Here is a 13583-nt window from a genome sequence, read left to right on the forward strand (position 1 = left end):
ACCGAGACGAGCCGACCGACCGACAAATGACTCACAAATAATAAACAAATTGAATGCCTGAATTCCAATCGGATTCGACAATGAGGAGAACAGCAGAAATTGCAGCCTTCACACAGATCTCTCAATCTATTGCCATGTTTGCTCACAACACATGTCAATTCTGTCGAAATGCAAACGAGTAACCAACATAGTTATATGTTAATGTGAATCCAAATGAGCAGTGCGAAGATTTCAGGATTGCACATCGACGCGATCTCAATGCGACCCAAGACCTTCTTTCATTCACATTATGGTCATCGTCGTTGTCATTTTTTTTTTTCGTGTGTCCATCATTTGAAACGTCACGCAGCATGAGTGATTTATTAAAATGCGTTTTCTTTTTGCCGTGTCTCGGATTCATTCATGAATAGGTTTTTGGTGACAAAACCAACAGCCTTAGCAAAGCAATTGTATTACTCATTTCTTCTGCGATGGTCGATGTGAACGGAACGAAAGGAAAGCGGCAAGCAAACGAAAAAAAAAGGCAACAACCAACCGAAGCCTCCACCGCTGAAGAATGAATGTAGTTTATGTGAAATATATTTATGTATGTGACGATTACGTTGAACTATGGTCAAAAACTGGTTTTTCCTCACATCTCAGATAACCTAATTATTTTTCCACAAAATTTGAATAAAGAAGCAAGCTCATTATAACCGTTTCATTTTCGTTTGAAGCATTTCATTCATAAACCTCAACCGTCAAGCATGACACGGCTTGGCGACCGACTGAGTGGCCACTTCATGCGACAAATTTGACACTATTTCTGTTTTTTTTTTATTTCAATATTGGTGTGATAAAAAGTACGATAAGATCTACGTACGAACAACCGACCGTTCATGAATGAGCTGGCGGTCGAATAGCGAGCAAGTAGTTGCGCTTTCGGACAGGCGAAATGAACAAACAAAAAACTGTTTTTGTTTATATTTACAGTTAATTTTCTGTTTCACCTCTAATGTGTTTTTTTTTTTCTGTGGTTTATTCTTCCTTTCTTTTTACGCAGAAAGATGATTAACTCGCTATATAATTGTGACGGTTCATTCATTAACGTTAAAACCCTATGATGAGTAAACTCTATGTTGCCGCTTACGAAATACGGTTGAAAAGCATACACGATGAAATAGAAAGACAACCGAAAACGTATGTACGTCAGATCCGTATCGCACCATGATTCATTTCATAATACATGTTTATTGCTAAAAATAACGACAACTATTATCTTGCTGCAAGAACTGTGATCAATGCGTCGATTCTCTTTTTATTCGTCGACGACAAAGGTGCATTTGTTCGTTTTTATTGAGAACTGTTCTTTTGCGTTGTTCAAGCGCTGCCTGAATTCGGTGTTGTGTTATTGATAATAATAACCTTATAATTCTGTTGCCACTTTATTTTATTTTTATTTTTTCGTGCCAATTGAGACCGCACAAACATTGCGCTGCAACAGAACAGATATACACGTCGCAATCGGTTTGGAAAAATCAAAGCTGTAGGTAGAATTGAACGAAGATGGATATGGGGATTGTGGAATCGACGTGGTTGGTCCCATGCACAGCAGTAATGTTTCAATTTCGAGGAAAATCCAGTCGGATACATTGCTTACTGTCGCTTTAATTCGCAGCTTGTGAGTAGCTAAATTGTTTGAAATTGACGCAAAGTTGACATTTATGTACCTCATTGTTGTCTAAATACAGGCATTCCTTTTTATCTCCCACCTTTTGGTCCATTTTGTTGTCATTGTTGATGGGGTTTTGATGGTTTCTTTCAATGCGTCCTCTTTCTTTCACTCTCTCTCTCTCTCTCTCTCTCTCTCTCTCTCTCTCTCTCTCTCGCTCTCTCTGTATCTCGATCTCATCCCTTTGTTTCATTGAGATTGGACACTTTTTGTTTCGTTCGGGCTTTCTTGTGCGTCTCGACCACTTTGTTTAGATTGATTTTGTACATCTTTTTGGAAAATGAAACCTTTGTCCACTGTGGCATAATATATTTTCATTGGTTTCCGATAACTTCATTGTAATCTCGTTCTCTCACTCGCCAAATAAAAAGATAAAAAGACGAAACTTTTTCATTAAGTCTAGCAATGAGCCTTTTTTTTTCTTCCAGTTGTTGGAGTGAATCAAAGTCACACTCAGGAGCTAACAGCAAGACATTTTCACATTGTTTCGCTTCATTTTTATGCTGGCACCGGTGTGTTGTCTGCCACATAGCTACATACCTGACACCCAAATCATCAACAATCCTCAATCACCCACAAACAATCACCCATATCGATCGTATTGAAACATTATTATTACAAAGAAACACAGTTTACAGTGTGATAGGCATCAATTTACTTCTTTATTGTTTGCAAACACTCTCATTCAACATAACACCAATAACCATTTTTTAATTTGTTCCGGTACATTTTAAGCTGCAGCAAAGAGCAAAAAATTATTGCGATTAACAAGAAGAAACCTCTTTCGCATCAAATCGGCCAAATCATCATGCTGCCAGATTAAATGTCCGCCGATGACGAGAAGTCAGATATTGCAATCGAATACTGATAAATCACTGATAAACCAAATATTGGATTTCTCTCTCACTTCATGTATCAGTACTTTACCTTCTTCCTAGTTTTTCTTTTAACTGGAATTGATGAAACAAACAGACAATTCCAAAAAAAAAAACTGGGCAAAAACACCCAAGCTGATGTGTAAAGCGATTTTTCATGTTTGAACCATGTTATTGAAAAAAAAAACATTCGAAAACACGCAAAAAAGAAAGGAAAAGCAAGAAAAAACGCAGCATGACTTTTGAAATAGCATTTCAAAACAAAGCTAGTATTCGCAACATTTTGTGTGGTAATTATTGGGACAAAGAAAACCAACAGGGGAAGTGTATAATCCAATGAAACATTGTGTGCATACGCACACATGAAAAGCCATAGATAAATGGAATTAGGCTCGAAAAACCTCGTTTATTTGTAAATATTTTGTGTCGGAAACACAAGACTATACGTAAATTTTGCATTGACTTAAGGCTCAGTCATAGTAAGATTTTGATTTTTCTATCTGTTCCGCCCAACGTGCGCAACGCATCGGCCACACATCCTTATTTCTTCCTGGTGTCAGGATTTAGTCACAGTGTTTTTTTTGGCTTAAGTACTTTTCCGATAATCGATAATGTCTTTTGCCAATTAACAAATAATGCGTGAAAAAGTCAAACAAACAATTGTTGTGTTTAAAACAGACAGCGTTGTTTTGTGCCAAAAGCAGAAATGTTTGACTTTAGCCGATTTGTTACCACCTATCGCTATAATTGAATGTAATACCATTGGGGAAAAAAAAAAATACCAAACGAAGAAATCCCACTTCCGTGAAGGATGCAAAATCGCACAGTTTGAATCACAACAACAAAATAGTCAAAATTGATTTTTCGCCATTTTCAATTTGCTGCATTCGTTGCGACATTCACTCAACTTCAACCGTCCGATTTCAACATTCCCAAATCCCTAAGTTTCATAAATATTGAGTGTGTACTTTTCGTAGAAAAACTATTTTTCACGCTGAACTCTTCGATAATTGAAAATATGTAATTTCAATGCGTTGCCGTCCAAGGTATGGCAACTCACCAAAATGTCAATTGTTGCCCAGCTAGACAATATTTCAACAAAATATTTCATTCGGATCGGTTAATTGCATTTGATATTCAATCGTAACGAGACACACTTCATTTAAAATGTAATCAATTTTATTTCTTGCGCTTGCATTTGCTAACGGGCGCACGATTTCAGTAAGCTAACTGTTTGGTAATGAGTATAAATTTATTATTGAGAATCAAATAAAGAAGTGTTGATATGTTTGCACATTTGCATCTACTTGAAATGTTCAATTGGCGCTGCTTGTAGCGCCCAGCGATTACGGCTTAAAGGTGCTCTTGGTGTCTTTTTTTTTCTCCTTGTATACGCGCGCTCGCGCCCATTCGTATTAAACAACGATCGTTCAAAACAAAAATATTTATGTTGCACTGAAGCAATTGAAATTCCCTGCGTTCGTTCAATCGTTCGATCATTCTACCTACCACACGCGGGTTTGCTGTGGTGTGATTGAAATAAAATAAGAATCGGCATGAAATTCAACTGAACGTTAACGCTCGTAATTACTCATTGTTGGCTCGTTGTGTGTGTTTGTGTGTTAATATAAATATTTTCATTCCGCGGAAATAAACAGCACAGTTTGGGAAGCAGTCATAGCTGAGTTTCGAGCGCTTCACTGAAGGCTACACTTCAACTGAATGTGATTTTTTTTTGTTCGTTTCTGGAACGCACCTATTCTTTCGGCCATTTCATCGCCATATGATTTCAAAATCATATCTTTTTTTTGCTTCTCTCTCCCTCGCTCTATCTCATTCTTTGGGCAATAAATCCGAGACCTGTTTAGTCATTTTGTGCTCATCAAATTTCATTTTTAATGTGATTAATAAATTTCCGCCACTAAACAGATTCCAAAGCACTCTCTGTGTGCTCGCAGAGAGAAGCAGCAGCAGCGGCAGCGCCGAACGATCTCCATGTTTTGCAATTATATACGTTAGGTTCATTCTCTCTATTGGCCAAAAACAGAACCGATTTGACAAAATAAAATAAAATAATGAGCTCCCGTGGACATTTCGGTTTATGTTTAATTTGTCTGATGCTGTTCTCATTTTCATTTTTATGACTTCTTTTTGCATCTCTCTCTCTCTCTCTCTCAAAATGTTCCGGCTCTTGTTTTGCCTTTTGAGAAGCAAACTTCGTTCGAAGATGCTGATGACGAGAGAGAAAAAAAATACACAGCAACAAACCAGCGTTACTACAACCCACATATTCGATTTCACCGGAATATTCAATCGCTTTGGATCGCCTCTAAATTGAAAGTTCGTGGCTGGAATCGAATACGTTCCCATGATCGAACGGTGAGCATCATCCTTATTTTTATTCCGCACTAAGTGGTCGTGAGCATAAATCATATTCAAATTCACGTTAAATTATATCGTTTGAAATAAAAAAAAAAAAGCGATTGATTTTTTTTCCATCTGTTTTTGTCTATTCGGCTTTGAGTGTGCTTGTTCCATCAAAGCAAAGAAAAAAAAGAAACACATTTAGAAACCGCATACAAACCATTTCACACAGACTAAATGTCAGCTATAGTCGATATGCGTCATATATGGTTCTAAAAGTTCATTACGCATACAAATTATTTTGCACCTATTTTTATTCTACCGTCAGAACTTGAAATCGATTCAGTTTATTCATCGATTTAAAAAAAAAAAACAAAGCCAGTTTCGAAAATCAACCAAAAAATTCCATTCGATTCCTGCCCAATTTGGTTTTGGTTGATGCTTTGTTTGCATTTTTGGCCGAGCTAATTGGTGAAAATTTGGTTTTAACTGAAAAGCAGCGGGAATTCTTGGCAGCGATGCAAAGAAGAATACACTACACATGGAGATGACAAGTTGAGCCGATTATTTCTGCGGGATATTTATCGATAAAATGTGTCATTTAATCCGTTAGCATGTTTAAACAAACACGCAAACTATGGGGCTAAAGACGTAAAATTTATTTGTTTTACGATTCATGTTTTTTTTTCTTTCTCCTTTCTTTCATTTATTTTCTTTTGGGGTTTTTGCATGTAAAAAGAAAGAAAAAATGAATTAACAAAAGCAAAATGAGATTAAAACAATTTGCGGCTACTCTGGATTATGACCATTTGCACAAAGCATAAGTCCTAGTCATTACATATGTGCAAATGAACTTAGAAGAGCCTTAACAGTGGGAATAAGCAATTCGCAAAACACGTCAACGCGACATGTTTAATCAATAAGCCAATGAATGGTATGAACCTTCTTTTTTCGCAGTAATTCAATTACGGCATCGAATTAGGAAGACCTCCTCACCACTTTAGCTTGATTACATTCACAGCAGTCACTAGAGACGGTTTGCTGTGCACTTTGATTTCTGCTTGTACATAAATTTCATTTCGAAATTGCAGTAATGATTTCTTCAAAAATATGGTTATTGGATTACACCAACAGGGCTTTGCATTCGATTCGTTATGTAAGCAAGACTTCGTCGAAGACATCGAGTGTTTGGCAGAATGAGCAAAAAACGTGAAAAATTATGAAATTCGAATTTCTTAAAAGCAACTAAAAACTTCATCATTGTCTCACTGAAATGGTCACTTTTGACGCGAATTAAGTGCCATTTGAAACGATATCATCTTTTTATGCGATTTTTATTTCGCCAAAAAAAAAAGACGCAAATTCCTTCCACTTTAAATGGAATATTTCTTTCACCGTCCATTTATCAGATGGAGCAAAACGACGCTTTAAAAATAAAAACATCCAGGAACTTTATGACAAACGCTCTTTAGTTCTATTTAGAAACATTTAAATGGAACATACACAATATTCGTACGATCTCATTGGTCGCCCATTCAGCTAGCTCGTTCTACGAAAAAAAAAGAACTAGATCAGAATGGAATGCAACGAATATTTTATGCACAACGTTTAATAAAGTCAGTGCTTCCTCTCGGCTCAGTGCCATTTTATTTTCGCATCTCTCTTTCTCCACACAATTGTAACAAATGCCATCGCCTTATCGCACTGAAAATGTATAGCTGAAGCTTAGTAATTTCAACCAACCACAATTAAATAAATCTATCAGCATCTCTGATTTATTCAGTTCCTTCGGTCGAACAATTTAATCTCGGTGATTTTTCGCTGTTCGTTTAAAATAAAATATGCCATACGAAAAAAAAGCCTCAAAATGCAATCCTCGCACCATGAATGGTAAAGCACTGAGAAAAAAGACGAACGAAAAGATTTTTTTCGTGCTTCCTACACCCACGCGTGGATGCATTCTCTCTCTGCTCTGATAAAATGCGATCATTTCGATCAACGACAAGTTAACGAAAAGAAGGAAGAAGAAAACAAATTTTAACAGCCATGAAGGAAATGAGGGAAACCGAAACCGCACACTCGACTCTGGAATGAAATGCACGCGCGAAAGTGTCTACATATGCGCATAACTTGAGCCGTTTCATCTCTTTCTCTCTCTTTTCCGCTCTCTTTCAATCTGAAGTCATCGCAAGTGTAATTGTCACAACATTCAGTTCGCGATTAATCTGGAATAATTCATCACCATTTAATGGATAATTTTTTATGCGTTGACAACAAGTATTTGTAATACAAACTTACACTGTATTCATTTGTTCCGACACGACGCCGAACATATTTAAGCGATATACAGCGGAAGAGCAACCAAGCCGAGAGCAGAGTCGAGTGTGCTGTGTGTGGACCATTTTTCCTGCACAAAATGCCATTTCGATGTAAATCCAACAAGAATAGATAATAAAATGTAACAAAATACCATTTGAGAATGTTCTGAAAAACTTGTGGCGATCTGCACCACAAAATAAACGACACTCCAACACGAGCCCAAACGAAGAATATAGATACTGTCTCCATCTTGCTCGTCATGTTTTGTTCTGTTTTGGTTTTTTTTTTCTCTCGCAACAAAACATAGTCTGTGATAACTTGGTTCTGGCGACGTCATGTTTTATGTCTTGTGACTCGTGAAATGTCTCGAAAAGGATTGGTGCTTCAATCGAAGCTAGGCTTAGATTTTGCGATCAATTGTGAAATTCAGTAAAAAAAAAAATATTGTATACGCAAACTAGCCATGGTTCAAGGAACCGCGTCTATTCAATGGACGTACGTAAAAAATCATATTTGATTAGCAATTAGTCAATTAATAAGTGCATGTGGTGTTTCCCAGCAGATGAAGTCATCAAAGTGTTGATATGTCGTTTCACGTTGCGATTGCTTTATCATTCTGCTCACAAGACCTCTTTTCGCCGTAAAATCCGAAGTCGGCAAACATTCAGCAGAAACGTCATATAGAAGAATAAAGTCATCCGGTGGAAGTATCGCTCCAACTAAGCCATGTGTCAACACACTTGATAGTTTTTTTGTTGCCGTTGTTGTAAAATCGTCGAAACCGAGCAAATATTGACCGGTTGATGTTTGCATTATGAATCCATGCGGCAAGTTGCCGCTTTGAAGTTAAAACCAATATCACAAATTTATCGCTTGGTTGAACATAATTGCTTTGTATTTTCACTCATTTAGCTGAAGAAAAAAAAACAATGACACCGAAAATGAGTCGAAAAGTACATTTCGGTTTTTATCAGGGTTTTGTTTTTTGTTATTTTGGGAGGAATTGTTTATTTTACACACCTTCAATAAGGAAGAGAGCAAATTCAAACGAAAACAGTCGCTGTTGACACCGGATGCGAAAGTTTCCATTTAATGAAGCGCTTGCTGTACTTGAAGTTGGCATATATAGATACAACATGTGAAAACATTGTTATCTTGCACCGCAAAAAGTTGAAAAGTTTTTTTTTTCTCGAACGGATATTGAAAATGGTTCAAATTAATTTCTTCAATTATCTAAATGTCCGGAACAATTTGAAAGGTACAGAAAAAGCAATGATCGCCCTGACGATGTTAAGTTGACACACAGAAAGGGAGTCCATGGCAGCAGCGAGTAGTCAAACGGCGTCGAGAGAGAGAGAGAGACCGCACATTCCCGTATGCAAGATATTAATCGATGTGTAATCAATTTTTTGATTTGCATGATTTGACTTTGACTTTTGTTGGTAAACATACCATTACATTGTTTTACAAAATTGATCCGATTTGATGCACGTATCTTTCATGCACTTACGTTGGCATTTACGTTTGGTGCCTACGATCGCGCCTACGCACGCTCAACACAAGAGAAGAAAAAAAGAAACAGAAAAAATATACATGAGCCAGTGAAGACGAGATTGCGAGAGACACTCCTATATATTGTGAATGAGCGCTCGATCGCTCGTTCGCTCATTCGCTCGCTCACTCACTCTCGGACAGATCGTCTCCTGCGATCGATTCATTTTCATCTGCGCCGTCTGAAACAAAGGAGAAATGGCTATAAAAGAATCATATGCTATTGAACAGTCGAACGATTTTGGCTCGATAGGAAGAGAAGGCGCATATTTACATGTTATTATTGTTTCCATTGAGATCGTCATGAAAAAATCAAAAACAAGACACTATGCTCTCCGTGTGCAGGCCAAATCATTTCGTTTCATTTCATTTCTCATTTCATTTACAATAGCAGCACATACACACAGTGTACACAACGCAAACATACACACGATGAAAAAAAAAATAAGTGATCCTTCACCGACAAAGGTGTGTTTAATATGATGCTTATAGATGCAGAAATTTATTAAGATGATTGCACTTTTTGGCACAATTGATATACACCGGTAAGCATGAATTTGCAATCTTCGGCATACAAATGCATCGGCTTGCGCGCTCGCTCATACACCAGCCCAAGAAAACAATGCTCCGTTTCAACTGATTATATAAATGCTTTAATAATATCTTCATGTGGCAAGCAAACATCGTAATGTATATAATTAATGTAATTTATGTAAATGAATACATCAAATCGAAATTTATGCGTTTGTGCGATTACAATGCATCTCGTTGTGCGCTGATCATTTGCAAAAGAAAGCCATTTTCTGCTTTTCCCTTCATTATTCGGTCAATGAAATTTGCGGTGATTTTTGCTGGTTTTTCATTTCATTAAACGACCTCCCAATAGACAACTCCATTTTTGTTTTCTTGAGGAAATTATTTTCGACTAGTAAACAAAGCCTTGGAAATCTATTGCAAATATTGTATTTTAATTGAGAAAACATGAGGCAACTGATGAAGATATTTTGACCAGCATTGCTCTTTGTTGGTCTATTATTATTGTACGATCACTAAACAGACAAAGATTCAAAGGTTCAAAGAATTTTGGTCGCGTTCATTCAGGAAATGACACGTTGGTGGTATATGGCAAATGTGGCAGCACTGTAGGGGTGATTCTTCAGGATATTAACTTAATTTTCGGATTTTTATTTGTTTGCAGAAGAACTTATAGCCAAAGTGTCAAGATAAATAGAGAATCAGTTCCAGATGTCACCCGAAATATGTAGAAAGAGCATTCATTCATGTGCGTTGATTGTTGCACATTTATTTGTTTTCATAGCTTATTACAGGAATGAAGTGTGGGTCGATTATTTGCCATCTGTATAATATTACCTTTGAGCCACACGTGTCGAAAATGCTCAAAGCAAAAGGAAATCGCTCTTGACTCATTGCAAATTTTGCGTGCATTCAATATTCCAAATCAATCGAAAACAATCACACGTTTTTTGTTTATCTCTTCTCTGCTCTTTATCTTGGGCATGTTTTGGCTTAGAACTTCTTACTTCAAACGCCACAAACAATTTGGATTGTGAAAACAATGGAAGAAGAATAACACAAAAACTCACCGCTTTTCTTTTTTTGGTTTATCTTTTGCGTTGAGTTTATTTTGGAACCGAAAAGTGTTTTTTGGGAGTTCTTTTGTGTGTTTTTCTTACAATTTTTTTTTCTTTCGAAATTGACGTAAAATGCTTTGTCTCGAGGTGAAAAACGAAACGAATATTTAATTTCACTTCATTTACGCCAACAAATATGTGCTAACCTTTTATTTTAGGTACGAATGAATGAAGGCTATTCGTCAATTCTAAACCGATTGCTTAGAACTATTTTTCAATTGAGGATACACGTGAAATTACGGTTTTGTACAAACTGAAACATGCTGTTTTCATTATGAAAACTCCTTTTCTTCAAGACAAAAAACGCAAATAAGTAAAAGAAGATGAGCCAAAAGAAAACCATTGCAGATTGCAACAGCTTTCGAAATAGTTCAATTACACAGTGTTTGGCGTGAGTCATATACACAATTTATCGCTTTGAGATACGCGTGATAAATCAGTGTGTGTTTTGTGTCTGCTTCTTTTTTCTCCTCGATATCTCCCTTTGTCTGTTGCGAATCTCCTGTCTTCAGCAGGCACATATATATCTTTTACACACAAAGAATATACCGAAATGCAAATATTTGGATAACGAATCAGCTTTTGTCACTTCCTTTTAGAGGAGATTCTTTGGTCATTCAAGAGACGAAAAGACGAATGATGAAAAAAAAAATGAGCTGAACGATCTTGCTGAACGTAAATTCGAATAATCCAAATCATTCATCAATAATCAATCGTTGACGGCATTCGATACGAAAGGATGAAATGAAAACAAAATCGATCGATGGACGTAATAACAAAAGTGGTTCTTCATTTTATTGACTTTGGTGTGATTATTCAAGTGAAAATATGAACTCGGCGCGCGGCTAAACAAGAAGAGAAATGAAACGAAACTCGCAGTCCAGCAAAAGTCCGAAATTAGCGAGCGCAAATTCTTTTGACACGGGCAAAACTATTTTGGTTATGTGGTCGTGCTGATTTGCAACGAATTCTTTTTTTTTAAAGATTCTTAGCGCCAACGAATAGAGAACAACGAAGCGTGTGGTATTTTTTGTCGGAATGGTTTTCCGTTTTTTTTTTTTTCATTTTGAATTCCTATTACATCGAGATTAATAGCTCATTCTAGGCACCGAAAAAACGGATAATACCGGCTCATCGCTCAACGAAGCTGCTGCAGTCGAGTGGCAGATGTTTGGAGAGATACGTAAAGAGAGAGAAAAAGAGAGAAATAAAACGAGACCATTTTCCACCGTTTATCCAGTTCCAACAATGTCCATATGAAAAACATATAAAAAAAACATTTTAATTTGTTAGCAACGAAAACGCAAATTGATTGCTTTTTTGAGCGTAAGCCGCTTTAAAATTTGGTTTAAATATTCGGGGCGTGTCATGACGCAATTATTCCAGTTTTTCTTTTTATTTCATCACTATTATGCGATGTGTGTGTACTTACCATTCAGTTGTCTTTTTTTCCGTTTTCTCTCCCGTTCGATGAACAGAATCAATGGCTGAACAGTGATCAGTTGGAATGACTGAAGAGAGGGATATTTAGCTAATTCCCATTAATATGGCGATGAGCCTATCACCATTACACACGGTAGAAGCTATATAACAAGCATTTGGCCAACGCTTTTGAGGGGTTAAAAAAAAATTGCTGCTGTCATTGCTACTTTAATAATAGGCTATCAATGCAATACTTACAACCGCACAACATACATTACTTCTTTCAAATGAACAAATAAAATAAATAATGATGCTCTCTTTTTTTTCCACTTCTTCTGGGGCCGCATTTGCCCTATTTTCATTCGACTCTGCATAGTAAGCAAAAGCAGTAAATGGCTTGGCACATACCGAACAAAGAAGCGATTTTTGCTGAATGAAAACTATTCACATGCATGTGTGAATGTGGCATACGCATTAATTGCTCCCAAAGTGCGGCGTGATGTGCTCGCCACTGAATAATACATTGAACATGTCATTATTTTCAGGTTGGACTGTTTTGCTCGTTCTCACAGAAGTGTAATTAACTAATAGGTTCAGTGATATCACATTGATGTTTTGCCATTTGCGATTCGCTCGCTACTACTACCATTTTATGAAATGAATCCTTCAGGCTCATTAGACAAATACTTTTTGAATGATTTCTTGGGAAGCATTTCAAAACGTTGAGCAAGAGCCCATTTCGGTTTCGTCGTCATCGTCAACGGGAAAAAATCGTTAATATTTCTCTAAACGTAAAAGACAAATATCACGCACGCTCGAAATACTCACAAAATCAAGCATCAAGCTGAATATTATACATTTTAACAGCCAAATTTGTTGCCATTTCAGTGGCACGTTTAGCATTATTCCAAAAATGGGCAGCCTTTGGCGTCGACAAATCTTCTGACGAAGAAACACCGAATACCTTTAATGAAATGAGAATAAATCATTTGAATGAAAAAAATTAATTTCGTACGCAAGTTCGGGTGAGTTGCGTTGAGAGAAAATCAGTCGCCATCGTTGTCGAAGCTGAAAATGGTCCCACTATAATTTAGTGTAGAACGTACAAAAGACTTATTGAAATTTAAATATGTTGAGCAGGCACATATTCATTTCAGTGTTATGAAAAATGCCTCCGAAAATATTGCCGAAAGGAATGCTAACAATGTAATACTCGGAATGATTGAAACTGAAGGTGATACGCAATCTGGCTATTGGTTATTCTTTCTTCATCGGGTTTTTTTTTTAATGAACAAATAAATTAAGTAACAATGCTCATCATTAAAATGGTTGTTTATTTGTTTTCATTTTGATAATTCGTGTGTGTGATCCGTACTGTTGCTGTTGAGCACGGAGAGTGAGCGCGTCAGTCAATTCAGGTACAATGTCGGTTAGTCATACATTGTGATCTGAAGATATTGCTGCTTAACCGTTGGCGTTTGCATTTGCGTTTCAAGTGTGTATTTAATATCAGTGGTTTCCATTTGCTAGCCAAGTGCCGAGAGATTGTGTGTGTGTGTGTGTGTGTGTGTGTGTGTGTGTGTGTGTGATCTGGTACACATGAGATCATACACAATAAATTGCTGTGTTGCTGTGTTGCTGCGTGGAGAGGAACACATTCAAATCCATTGATTATCCAATATACATGCA

General features: G+C 36.8%; 1 protein-coding gene across 1 annotated transcript in view; it reads left to right on the forward strand.

Moving 5' to 3' along the window:
• The window catches only part of LOC129569261 (protein drumstick), a 141439-nt gene that overhangs the window by 15005 nt on the left and 112851 nt on the right, over positions 1-13583 (forward strand). The gene's annotated exons all lie outside the window — the stretch shown is intronic.

Source organism: Sitodiplosis mosellana, unplaced genomic scaffold (genome assembly GCF_009176505.1).
Source record: "Sitodiplosis mosellana isolate CC-2019 unplaced genomic scaffold, AAFC_SMos_1.0 Smas_scaffold_30, whole genome shotgun sequence".
Classification (NCBI taxonomy): Eukaryota; Metazoa; Arthropoda; class Insecta; order Diptera; family Cecidomyiidae; genus Sitodiplosis; species Sitodiplosis mosellana.